Raw genomic sequence first — 13,195 nt, 5'->3', positions numbered from 1 at the left:
GAGGGGACGGCTACTGATCGAAAAGCCAAGTCTTGATAAGTCAATTCAATTCAACTTGACTTTATTTGGTTAAAAAGGTAATAACCATAAAAGTACATAAAAACAATTCATAATACTACATCATCATTATTATTAAAAGAAACAATTAAAACCACAAGGTTATTGGCAATGCAAATATGGGTACAATATACAGTAGATTTAAATACAACGTACATTGAATTCAAGTACAAATTGATTTACGTAATCTAAAAACATTACTAAAATATTCCAAAATGGAAGCTACAATAAAAATGATATCTAATTTCTGAAGTTCTAAGAAGGCGGCGCGACAACGTCTAACATTCATTTCCTTTAAAATCGGTACAATCAATCTTTTCTGGGGCAGAGTATAATATTTACAGAATAGAAGGATGTGGATATCAGACTGTTCTTATAAGTCGTCACAAGGACATTTAATTAAGTTACGAGACCAGCAGTTCATTACAGGGAAACTTAAAACCCTAAAAAGAATACTCAACCTAAAGCGGGTCAAAATGAATCGCGAGTGTTCAGACATGGAAAGGGTTTAATATGGTTGAATTTTACCCTGCATTAGTATGAATTGATGAGCTACAACAGACTTTTTCTTATTTTCCGCTGTTATTCAAATGTCTTCCAGGTGTTTCATACATTTTATTATTAGTGACTTCCTCGTAATATTACACATAGACAAAGGGTCGTCATAGTAACTCATACAGCCAATGTCTCCAAGAAAGTCCCTAATGTAGGTAAACCACCTTATCCTGCTCACATAATCCAAACGTAATCTATCCCTTAAAATAGCACGATTCAATACACACCCATCATTGGTCCAAGCCCTATGCCACAGCAGTACTGGTTGGACTCTAATTGTATCTTCTACAACCTGAATAGGTTTTACATTGTCATACCCCCAGATCCCAGCACCTTAGACGGCAATAGAGACGCAAGTGACATTAAAAATTCGCAGAAGTTCTACAGTAGGTTTTTTCCCCATCTTTTTAGAAAAAATGTTAAGGGCTGTGATGGATTTGCAGAGCAGGACTTTCCTTGCTTTTATGGCATCTGCCCAGGTCCCTGCTTCATGAAATAAAATGCCAAGATATGAAAAGGTAGGGGTAAAGTCTAGAGGATGAGGTTCCGTGAATTCTGAGCCCTTGGGTTCCATTTTGTGCATGGCAGCCATTTTGTGGATGCCCTCACATAGGCCGATGACTTTAGCTGACTTTTAGATGACCTGAGTAAACTGACCCTATTGCCTGAAGCTGACCTTGTTAGGCCAGTTCCTTGCCCAGTAGCTGATCAAGATTAAGGATCAGAGCACAGGAGATTGCAAAATTTGGTATGCACATACACACCCCTTATCCTACTTCTCATCCGTTTCTGTTCCTTCTTTTAGGACCTGTTTACGATATGGGTTGTGGTCTTTTATTATGGGTTTATCCGGCTTGTGTAAGAAGGAATGTTGGGCTTTTTGCATGCTTGCAAAAGCAAGGACTGCCCCTTACTTTTATGCTGAGTTTTGTATTCCTGAGCATATATAAGGCCTCTGTTTTCTGTATTCCTCAGACTACCTCATTCCGTTGCTACGGCTTCTGTGTGATGTGGCCTCACTTATTAAATTTAATAAAGATGTCTTTTCATATTTCAGTTTCTCTTTTTTCTATTAGTAAGTATTCCCTGAGAATGAAGATTTCGTTTGTTCATTGGCGCTTCCAACGTGGGGCGACTTCAGCGGTACCGGTCCAAGTCCGAGGATCGTGAGGAGCTTCGTGAGGAAACTCTGGAGGAGGGCCCCCACTTCAGCGACCCCTGCATGTCGAAAACGTGGACCGAAGGTCTTTTCCACGAGGATTCACGCTTTCCAGACGGCTACGAAAGGACTGCTACCCTGACTGTCGCCCTGTCTTGGACCCCTCTTTGTGAAGCTTTGTAAGGCGAGACGATAGACGGGTCCTCTGGTGACGTGAAAGACAATTCAGTTAAGTATAAGTGGGTCGCTCCCAGTCCTTTGTTCTTTGGGTCTTTGAGTCCTTAGATTTTGGTTCTTTGGTCCTTAGTTTGATTGGTTCTTAGTTTTGCTTGGTCCTCAGTTTGGTTCTTAGTTTGTTTGGTCCTTAGTTTCTATTTGAAGATTGCAATTTTCAAAAACCGAGGGTCTTGTATATTTACGAGTGTATCGATAGAGATAGCCCCTTGAAGTTTGAAGCTCGATTAGTGAGCGAAGATGCCTAGTCGCAGCAAATTTGGTACTTGGTTTTGTTTTGGTTGCAACAGGGATTCCCGATTGGAGGATTCGTGTCCGTTACCTCCGGTTGGAACTCCGACTTATGATCTCTATTCTAAACATGGCATGGGTCCCCTTACGTTCAATGAAGTATGGGTCCGCTACACTAGGAAAGATGGTGTCTTACGATGGCCCAAACATGGTAGCTTTGATACAGAGATTTTAGATAATCTGGAAGCAAAATTATTTAAGAAGAAAGCCCGGACGGCAATGTTTGACTCTTTCCGCCTTTGGCGTAAAGAAGCCAGACAACGAGAAATTAAACAAGCTAAAAAAAAGAGAAAAGAGAAAAGGGTGTATCGATAATGCAAGCTGCTAGGCAGTTTAAAGAATATGAATGAAGATATGTAGAACGATTTTGTGTGGTGTTCTGCTAGCCAAAGCTAGTGAATTGAGTGTATTTTCGCTTCTTGGACATACATCAGTCTGTTGGGCTGTTTTTTGGAACACTATTGAGAAGCGTTTCTTGTAAATATGACTTACAACTAGTATTTGCAAATGGTTTGGTTCAAGTACAGTCTGTGGGCTGTTCTTTGTTTCTGTCCTGAATATTGATTTGTGGGTCAAATGTGTGTTTAAATGTCTACGTGGTTTTCTCATTAGTGCAACGTCTGTAAGTGAATAGCGATGGCGCTATTCACGAAATGCATGGCGCGCCGTATTGTGTGTCCTGAGTGTTTGACCCTTTTCTGTTTATGTCTGAAATGAGCTCAAATGTGTGTTTGTGGTTTTTTTAAGTTATCAGTCGATTAAGCAACATTTTGTAAGCATATTCTTGGGTCTGTTGCTAAATAAAATTGTCCTTTTTAAAAAAAATAAAAAAGTGGCACATACATTTTGTCATGTTATAAGTTAGGCTTCTGTGCTTAGGCTTATAAATGAATGCGTCTAAAATGATAGGCAAGGAATGCAGCTCGTTTTTATATGTGGAATTATCAAAAATGATTGGGTTTATTAAAAATAATTATTAATTATGATAAATAATTATTCAAAATAAGTGCTACAAAATTCTTTTTTTACTATTCATGAAGCTTAATGCTCATACTGTGACCTCCTAGTATTATAATTTAATTTAAGTTGTATTGGACTGCATAATGAGGACATTAGCAATATGGAATTTTTACTTAGCGCAGGCGTAAAAAACTCATTTTTCTAAGGATTTACATGAGATCTGTCTAATGTCCAATCTCTGTAATTTGTAAAGAACATTCTGAGGATGATTAATATGTATCACAAGTATAGGATATTTATTTTTAAGTGCTCCAAACATCAAAGTCGAAATTGAGTAAAATAGACCATTTAAAACAGCATTCTTGCCATTTATAATAGCTTTAAAGTGCTTTAGGCTTCAGTAAATGCATACATTTAGGTACAATACGAATTTGCTGGCTGTCCCCATTTGGGGTTTACTTGTAAATAGCCCAGTGAGATTCATTTAAGGTTGATGAAATAAGTACCATTGCAACAAGCATTTGTTCTAAAACTGGTATGTGTGTCGTTAGGTTCTGTGAAATTATTCACAGTAAAGGTTGTTTAATAATCTGGAAAGAGATATTTTTTTAGAGCCTAAAAAGGAGAAATTGTTTTTCAAAATAGAGTGAATTATTGCAGGTTAAGAGGAATTAGGAAGGTTTTTTTGTCAGCCTCACAGTGAGCAGAGGGTGGGGGCTAGGAGAAGCTGCAGAGGTTAGCTCAAGTCAGGCTGAGATGCTATCTTTAGTTTACCTGTAAACAATGGAAGGAGGCTGTCATGTTGACATTTGTGACCTTTTAAATTGGGGCCTTGTCTCTGTGGGTTTCTGGTTTCTCCATAAGAACATCAATAACATTAAAGAACTTAATTCCAAAGGGACAATATAAAAAAAGGTTTCTTTGAAAGTCCAAACATCATGACATTTGTATTTCTGCTCTAAAAAACAATGTCTGCTAGTTGCTTTATTTGACAGAAAATGATTGAAATTTTGAAGGCTACATGCCTAAGTAAGAACGAATTGTGGGGCAAAGATAACATGGTGTCAGTGAAAGAATTTTACTTTTGGAAAGTTAAAATGGCTTAATGTTGCAAGCTGACTGACAAGATGGTAACAGTTAAGTAATGGAAATTTATTTTTGTGTCTGTTAATGTGTATGATGTTTTGTCTTCTGATTACAAGTTATATAGGATAGTTGTTTATTATTAGAAATGTCTCTCTTTTGTGTGTTGTGTATGTTTTTTTTTTGCTTCTGCCCACAGATCATTCATGGATTGTTCTGAGTGATTTTAAGGCTGACAAGACACGTGAGTTTGGTTGGTTAAAAAGGGATGTGTTTTTGCATACCTCCTTTGGAAAGGAATGTTCAGGTGGTTTTCATGTTTGTATATTTGGTTCTATGATGGATTGTTCTTGATGGTCTCGTATGTCTAAAGTGCCACAGTAGATTGTATTGCCAGCCGATCAAGACTGACTAGTGATCAGCTGTCAAAAGGAGGGTAAGGAAAGTAAAAGTAAGTGTGAGGAAAGTAATAGAAAGTGTGTAAAAGAAAGTGTAATTTTGATTTTAAACCTGACAAATTAAGAAGGCCTGAATAGTGGGTTTTGGGCTGCAGGTTCACAGTGCATAAAGTACAGACTTGAAGTGTGTGCGTCACCGCTCATTTACATATGCTATTGTCTTGTCTATTTTTTTTGTGCTTGATATACAGCAAGTATATCTGATGGCTTGACATGTGCGTTTTGTACGGTTTTTTTTGCATGTTTTTCTTGTTTTATGTTGCTGCTTCTGATACTATTACAAGTTTACCTGTGTTGTGAAGGGATATACATGACGATGTGTATCCTACAAACAGTTGGGTAGATTTGCTTTGACACTAAATTTCACAGAAAGACAGACAACACTTCATCAGTGTATGTCAAATTTGGCTTTAATGGTATTCGAAGTAAAATAAAAGAAATATACAAGATCAAAGTATGTCACATGCTGTTAGTCACGTACTGCCCTTCCCCTTAAGGAACAGGCAGCCCTACATTTATGTATCCTAATTGGACGTAAGGATAAAATTATAGATCTGTGACTCTTGTACATGGTGACCTAATTTCTATATTACATTAGTCAGTTTTGTTCTGCTTCCTAAATAGTGTATGGCTTTGTACCATAAAGGAAACAAGGTTTCATTTTTCCCTGAAGAAAGGAACTGGAACATTAGCTGAGATTACCGTATATGGTTTAGCGGCCAGCGGTAGAGCTAACATTTCTGAACTTTTTTTAAATTTTTGTTCACCCAAGTAATTTCTTGTTCCTCCTATAGATTTTTCTTTTGTTACTTCTCCCCTGACCGATGTCGCATCGTGCCTAGCTATTGGGGATTTTAACTGTGACCTAGTCCCATTTCTCTTTTCCGTATTCCTTTTACTAGTCAGCCTTTATTATTGTAGGTGTATTGTTCAGGTTCAAACTTCCAGATTGCAGTAATGTACTAGGAACCCCCTATATTATGTATAATTCCTTTTTGTATGACCAGACTGGTTTTCGAGAATTTTCTTTAGGCCTACTCTGATGTTAGAAAAAAAATGTGTTTACCCCATTAGACGATGCCACTATGTGTGAGGACATCCATTTAGATAGAATTCTCGCGTAGTTATTTACCCTTAGATGGTAGAGGATATGCTCTCATAAGGAAACCCAATTGAAGAGATTAGAGGCACTGTTTCGCTTATTGCCTTTGTCTTTGTATTCTATGAGAATGACAGTGTATTTTACATAACAATAGTCCCATGGCGTATGGCCACTCCCTTGCAGATTGCAGGACACCTGCTTGCAGTCCCCTTGTTATACAATGAACTGTTTTTGTACTGAATTGAAGGAAAATAACAACTATGTCTCATTTCCTACGTCACTAGGTTCTGCGGGATTAAGTCATAATAACCTGCGCAACTCTGATGTAAGTCTAATTCCCATCAGTGACAGCTACAGTCCCAGCACCCAGAAAGCAGTAAGGCTGGACAAGCAATCGCCAGCCCGCCATCAACGGTATCTCCAAAGCATTGAACTTGCTCCATCAGATGGCATTGGACATCACAGAACCAGAATTTTAGTGCAAAAGAGCGAAAGAGAAGGATTAATGTTGTTTTGAGGCTTCAGCTTTCCACCTGTCATGTACTGGTAACCTCTGACAGTGTGCAGTCCCTTGAGCCCCTTGGCCTGAGTTTTGGCCACACACACCCTTTTCCTTTGCTCCAACGGAAGTGCAGTGCACTGGAGGATCCAAGATTGCAAAGAGCCCTACATTATGGTGCTCACGAAAGAGCAGCCTGAGAGTTCTCCGACACTGAGTAATGAGTGTTGGAGCCTGAGAATATAGACCGGATCTGGATAAAATGATCTGTGCCCTTGATCAATGAAGAGCACACTATCTGTAGTGCCTGCCGCAGAGGAAAGTTATTGGTGCACTGCATTGAGACATTGAGACTGTCCAATGAGCTGTGAGTGTTTGCCAGGAGGGCACTCCAACGGATACTGATAAGTACTATTTTCATGAAAGGCCTGAATGAAGAGGCCCATGCGGAAGAAAACAACAAAAGAAGATTTGATGGACAATAGAAGCCTGCTAGAGAGGCTTGGACGGACTCTGGGTATTTCCCGTGCGATTACATAAAATGGGTGTTAGGAGACTGATTGTTATTTTTTTTTTGCTGGCATTGTTTTAAAGTAGTATTCTGTTTAGTAAAAGCAGAATAAAGTCCATTCTCTGTGGAAGAGTATCCCCTTTTCACCCGAGAGCATTGATAAGGATCACCACTGTTTCACCTGAACACATAATAAATTACTGAAATGCATAGGAGCCATAAAAATGTTACTAGATAATTCAAGGTTTGCTTTCTGCTTAGGGTTGTGAAAATGATAATTTTCTTTGTAATAGAGATCATTACTTTCTATGTTGTCTATATGTTCTTAATAACGTGTTTTCTAGTGTTTTTAAGCATAACATTGTCTTTTGTGGGTTGAATTATTTTTGCTACCCAATTGACATCTGTACCCACCTCCCAACCTATGTCTCTTCCTACTATTACTCCTTTGCATTCTTTCCATATTTTACCTGAACATGAACTGGTTAGGAGGTGAGAGTTTACTAATAATTCCTCTTGTACAGCTTTTGCATCAAAACCAGTTAGTAGTGAACATCACTAATTGTTGGGTGTGTGGTCTTATGCCACATACTACAGATAGAGGTATTCCCTATTTGATCCTGCCATATGTGGCCTTTGTGCTACTACGTATGTAAGGAGACCTGTCCAGAGAGAGTTGCTAAGTAATAGGATTATGCTCCAGCAACATCTTGATGATCTGATGAATATAGACCTGGGTTCAGATTGACGTGAGTTTAGGTAATAATAATAATAATAATAATAATAATAATAATAATATTAATAATAAGGCGTTTTATAGAGCGCGATCAGCTACCTCGCGAGGAGGTGTCCCGGCGCTGTAGGAACAATGTTCTGACCGTGTGGAGAAAGCTGGAGAGGGTGACATCTAGCGTGGCTGGGCAAACAGCCAGGTTTTCAGTTATTGCCTATGTAAGGGCAAAAGGAGGGTCTGAGGTTCCGTGAATTCTGAACCCTTGGGTTCCATTTTGTGCATGGCAGCCATTTTGTGGTTGCCCTCACATAAGCCAATGACTTTAGCTGACTTTTAGATGACCTGAGTGAACTGACCCTGTTGCCTGAAGCTGACCTTGTTAGGCCAGTTCCTTGCCCAGTAGCTGATCAAGATTAAGGATCAGAGCACAGGAGATTGTAAAGTTTGGTATGCACATACACACCCACTATCCTACTTCTCATCTGTTTCTATTCCTTCTTTTATGACCCGTTTACGATATGGGTTGTGGTCTTTTATTATGGGTTTGTCCGGCTTGTGTAAGAAGTAATGTTGGGCTTTTTGCAGGCTTGCAAAAGCAAGGACTGCCCCTTACTTTTATGCTGAGTTTTGTATTCCTGAGCATATATAAGGCCTCTGTTTTCTCTATTCCTCAGACTACCTCATTCCGTTGCTACGGCTTCTGTGTGACGTGGCCTCACTTATTAAATTTAATAAAGATGGCTTTTCATATTTCAGCTTCTGTGCCAAGTTCTTTTTTCTATTAGTAAGTATTCCCTGAGAATGAAGATTTCATTTCTTCAAGGACTGGCATTAATGAACATCGGCCTCCTTTTTCTAATAGAACCAGGGCCACAATTCATGGTGAATGTTTTAGAACAATTGATTTGCAGATCCAAGTTTGTCATAAATGTATTAAAAGATGTTACAAGGCCACTGGCGTGCGAGCCATTAAGACTGCATCATCTGCGTATAGTAACGTAGGGATCGGTCTTTTGGCTACCCTAGGTATATCACAAGTTGTTTCCACCAGGGCATCCTCTAATCCATTAATATATACCAAGAATAAAAATGGCGCTAGGACGCAACCCTGGCGTACCCCACGTCTTGATAAGTCTTCTGAAGGCCAGCAGGTCCTGGGTGTGTCAGAGGCTGGCAGGGAGAGTGTTCCAGGTCTTGGCGGCTAGGTAGGAGAAGGATCTGCCGCCAGCGGTGGTTTTCCGGATGCGTGGAACTGTGGCGAGGGCGAGGTTGGCAGAGCGGAGGCTGCGGGTGGGGGTGTAGAAGTTAAGTCGGTTGTTGAGGTAGGCTGGTCCGGCGTTGTGTAGGGATTTGTGTGCGTGGATGAGGAGTTTGAAGGTGATCCTGTTGTTGACGGGGAGCCAGTGCAGGCCTCTCAGGTGGGGTGTGATGTGGCTGCGTCGGGGAACGTCGAGGATCAGTCGTGCCGAGGTGTTCTGGATGCGTTGCAGCCATCTCAGGAGCTTGGTTGTTCCTGAGTAGAGGGCGTTCCCGTAGTCCAGCCTTCTGGTGACGAGGGCCTGGGTGACAGTTTCTCGTGTCGGGGGGGGGGGGGGGATCCATTTGAAGATCCTGCGGAGCATTCGGAGGGTGTTGAAGCAGGAAGCGGAGACAGCGTTGAACTGCTTGGTCATGGAGAGGGCGGAGTCGAGGATGACCCCCAGGTTGCATGCGTGGTCGGTAGGTTCTGGGGCTGTTCCTAGCGATGTTGGCCACCAGGAGTCGTCCCAGGCTGAGGGGGTGGGGGTCGAGGAGGAGGACCTCCGTATCTGCGACAGACTTCATTCATCTGTGGAGGTTGGCTTTGGCGGTGTGGGGATCTTCGGTGAGGGATATGATCAGCTGGGTGTCGTCGGCGCAGGAAATGATGTTGAAGCTATGTTGTCGTGCGACGTGGGTGAGTAGTGCCATGTAGATATTGAACAGCGTCGGGCTGAGGGACGATTCCTGTGGAACGCCGCAGATGATCTCGGTGGTGTTGGAGCAGAAGGGTGTGAGGCGGACACTCTGGGTTCTGCCGGAGAGGAAGGATATGGTCCAGGCCAGGACCTTCTCTTGGAATCCGGCGTCATGGAGGCGCGCTGTTAGGGTGCTGTGGCAGACCGTGTTTAAGCCTGGTGATAGGTCCAGAAGGATGAGAGCGGCTGTTTCTCCTTTGTCCATAAGGACCCTGCTGTTGTCGGTGGCGGCGATGAGGGCGGTCTCGGTGCTGTGGTTGCTGCGGAAGCCGGACTGGGATGGGTCCAGGATGTTGTTGTCTTCGAGGTAGCGGGTCAGCTGTCTGTGATGATCTTCTCTGTGACTTTCACCGGGAAAACGAGCAGGGAGATGAGCCGGAGGTTCTTGAGGTCGTTGGGGTCCGCCTTGGGTTTCTTCAGTACGGCGTTTATCTCGGCATGTTTCCAGCTCTCTGGGAAGGTTGCTGTCTCGAAAGAGATGTTGATTGTTTTTTTACGGAGATGGGGTGCCATGGCTGTGCTGGCTTTGTTGAAAACGTGGTGAGGGCATGGGTCAGATGGGGATCCGGAGTAAATGGAGTTCATGGTCTTGATGGTGTCTTCGTCGCTGACATTGGACCAGGCGGTCAGGTGACTGGTGCGGGTGTCGGTCGCAGGGGTGGTGGTCTCGGTGGTGGATGTGGGGGTGGCGGTGTTGAAGCTGTTGTGGATGTCGGTGAAAGAAGGTGGCCAGTGAGTTGCACAGGTCTTGTGATGGTGGAATGCCGTTGGTGTTGGAGCTGGGGTTGGAGAGTTATTTCACGATGTTGAAGAGCTCTTTGCTGTTGTGTGCGTGGTTGTCTAGGCGGTCCTTGAAGGCGGTCCTCTTGGCAGTCCTGATGAGTTGGTGGTGTCTGCGGGTGGCGTTCTTGTGAGCTGTGTAGCTGTCTGGTGTTCGGTCGTGGAGCCATCTCTTCTCCAGCTTCCGGCAGGTACGCTTGGAGGTCCTCGGTGAACCATGCGGCTTTCTTGTTGGTGTGGTTGGTGGCGGAGGTCTTGAGTGGGGCGAGGGTGTCGGTGCAGTCGTTGATCCACTGTTTGAGGTTGATGGCGGTGGTGTCGTGGTCGGTGGGTGGTCCCAAGGCGAGGGTGGTGGTCAGTTGGTCCTCGGTGACCTTGCCCCAGCAGCGGCGTGGCATCTGTTGGGTATGATGGTGTGTGGTTGGTTTCCTGAAAGTGAAGTGGATGCATCTGTGGTCTGTCCAGTGGGGTTTGGTGGTGTGGTTGAAGGAGACGTTGGGACTTGCGGAGAAGATGGGGTCCAGTGTGTTTCCAGCGGCGTGGGTGGGTGTTGTTACGAGCTGTTTGAGTCAGAGGTTGGCAAGGTTGGCGATCAGGGCGGTGGAGTTGGCGTTGTTGTGGTTCTTGAGGTGGAAGTTCAGGTCCCCGAGGAGGATGTAGTCTGTGGAGGTGAGGGCGTGGGTGCTGATGAAGTCGGCGATGGAGTCGCTGAACTGTGGTCGGGGTCCGGGTGGTCTGTAGAGGAGTGTTCCTCCGAGGGTGGTGTTGGGGGTCGGTGTGGATCTGGAAGTGCATGTGCTCGGCAGTGGTGAGGGTGTCGACGGTGTTGGTCGAGACTCTGAGAGTGTCCTTGTGGATGATGGCAATTCCCCCTCCCACTCCGTTGGTGCGGTCTCTGTGTCCCAACCTTCTCCCAAAGGAGAAGGTTGGGACGATTCAGGGGAGGGAGTGGACAGAGGGATTGATACTTCCATGTCCTTTCTCCAGTTACACGCCAGAGCTGGAGCCAACAGCTCCCTGAACTGGTTCAAACTGGAGTATGCAAGGAGGGCACCCAATGTGCCCTTCAAAGCAGTCTGGTGGTGCTGGCAAGCGCCCCCCAAACAGCCCAATACTAAGTCCTGTCTGGGAGGTGGTCACACCTCCCTGTGACAGGTAACCTATTGCTCTACCTTCCCCTGCTCGAGCTCAGCTCAGCAGCAGGAGGGCAGAATTGTGTCTGTGGTCGGCAGCAGCACTAGCTTGCTGTTAGACCCTGAAAGACTGGTACCGGGAATACAGGGGGGCTTCATAGGGGAGCCCCCTCAGTACATAGGATCCTAAAAATACAATTATAGGTGATTCAGATATAAGGCACTCAATACTATAAAATAGTAAGCAAAATACGGTGCTCAATAATACAGGCTTCGCTGAACTTGCTGTACCCTTTGGCCATCCTTGCTGCCGGAGATAATCTTGGACCGGGATAGAAACTGTCAAGCCCAACGCCGCAACCGGTCTCTCCCTGCCGCCGCAAGCAAGCAACACTCGTGCGCGGCCGCAGTGGGGGGGGACCGAGGGGCGGACTACACCACCCAGGTGCACTTGCGGCCAGAGTGCCGTTTCCGCTGGAGGTCGCGCCAGGAGGCGCTATAACAACGAACTCCCCCTTCGCGTCGTGGGACAAGCCCGGGCACATGGCGGGCCCTCTGGGTTGGGGACCGAGGGGTGGACTAAACCACTCAGGTGCCCTGTGGCCAGAGTGCCGTTTCCGCTGGAGGTCGCGCCAGGAGGCGCTATAACAACGAACTCCCCCTTGGTGGAGCGGGGGCTTCGCTGAACTTGCTGTACCCTTTGGCCATCCTTACTGCCGGAGATCATCTTGGACCGGGATAGAAACTGTCAAGCCCAACCCCGCAACCGGTCTCTCCCTGCCGCCGCAGCAAGCAACTCTCGTGCGCGGCCGCAGTGGGGGGGGGCCGAGGGGCGGACTACACCACCCAGGTGCACTTGTGGCCAGAGTGCCGTTTCCGCCAGAGGTCGCGCCAGGAGGCGCTATAACAACAAACTCCCCCTTCGCGTCACGGGACAAGCCAGGGCAAAGGGCGGGCCCTCTGTGGCCCTCAGAGGCCTCTGGAGACTGGACTGGGCCATAATCCCTGGTCGTCATCCGATCGCTATTCATCAGAACTGTAAGCCCGCATTGGCTATATTCTGGTCTCCATGTTAGCTTCTGCATGGGACCTTTATTGGTGTTCATTACTAACGCTGTAGGGTATGTTAAGTGGGTCCTGTCTCTGCCGATTTTTTGTTTTACCCTTCTCTGTATCTTGCATAGTCAATGGAATGCCGCGAAACTAGAAGTATGGCTGCGGCGGGCGTTAAAAAATTGACTGGAACTCTTGATGATTTCATTGTTCGCACTAATTCCTTAATAGATCAAGGAATTGTATTAATGGAAAGAAGGGTTTCCCTAGACCTTGTATCAGCAAAAAGGTCATCTTTGGGCCATATTGGTTCTGTGCGCACCCCCGACACCTCTTTAAGTACTACTAACCCTGTGCTGACCCAAGCAGAGCTCCATAATGTTACCTGTAGTCAGCCTGTAGCACCATTCTGTACACCTTCTGATGTCCAGGCCCTAACTTTATCTGACTCTAGCTCAATAACTACCCTGGCCGATTCCAAAGCTGAGAATTCCACTATTCGAAAGAGGGGGAAGCGGGAGGGGGCTATTCCCAAATGTAGGCAGCCCAACACCACCATCCTCAAAGCCAAGAATGCCAGTGTAGTCAAA

Source organism: Lissotriton vulgaris, chromosome 7 (assembly GCF_964263255.1).
Source record: "Lissotriton vulgaris chromosome 7, aLisVul1.2, whole genome shotgun sequence".
Taxonomy (NCBI): domain Eukaryota; kingdom Metazoa; phylum Chordata; class Amphibia; order Caudata; family Salamandridae; genus Lissotriton; species Lissotriton vulgaris.
The sequence above is the reverse complement of the archived record's forward strand: the minus strand, read 5'-3'. Positions refer to the sequence as shown.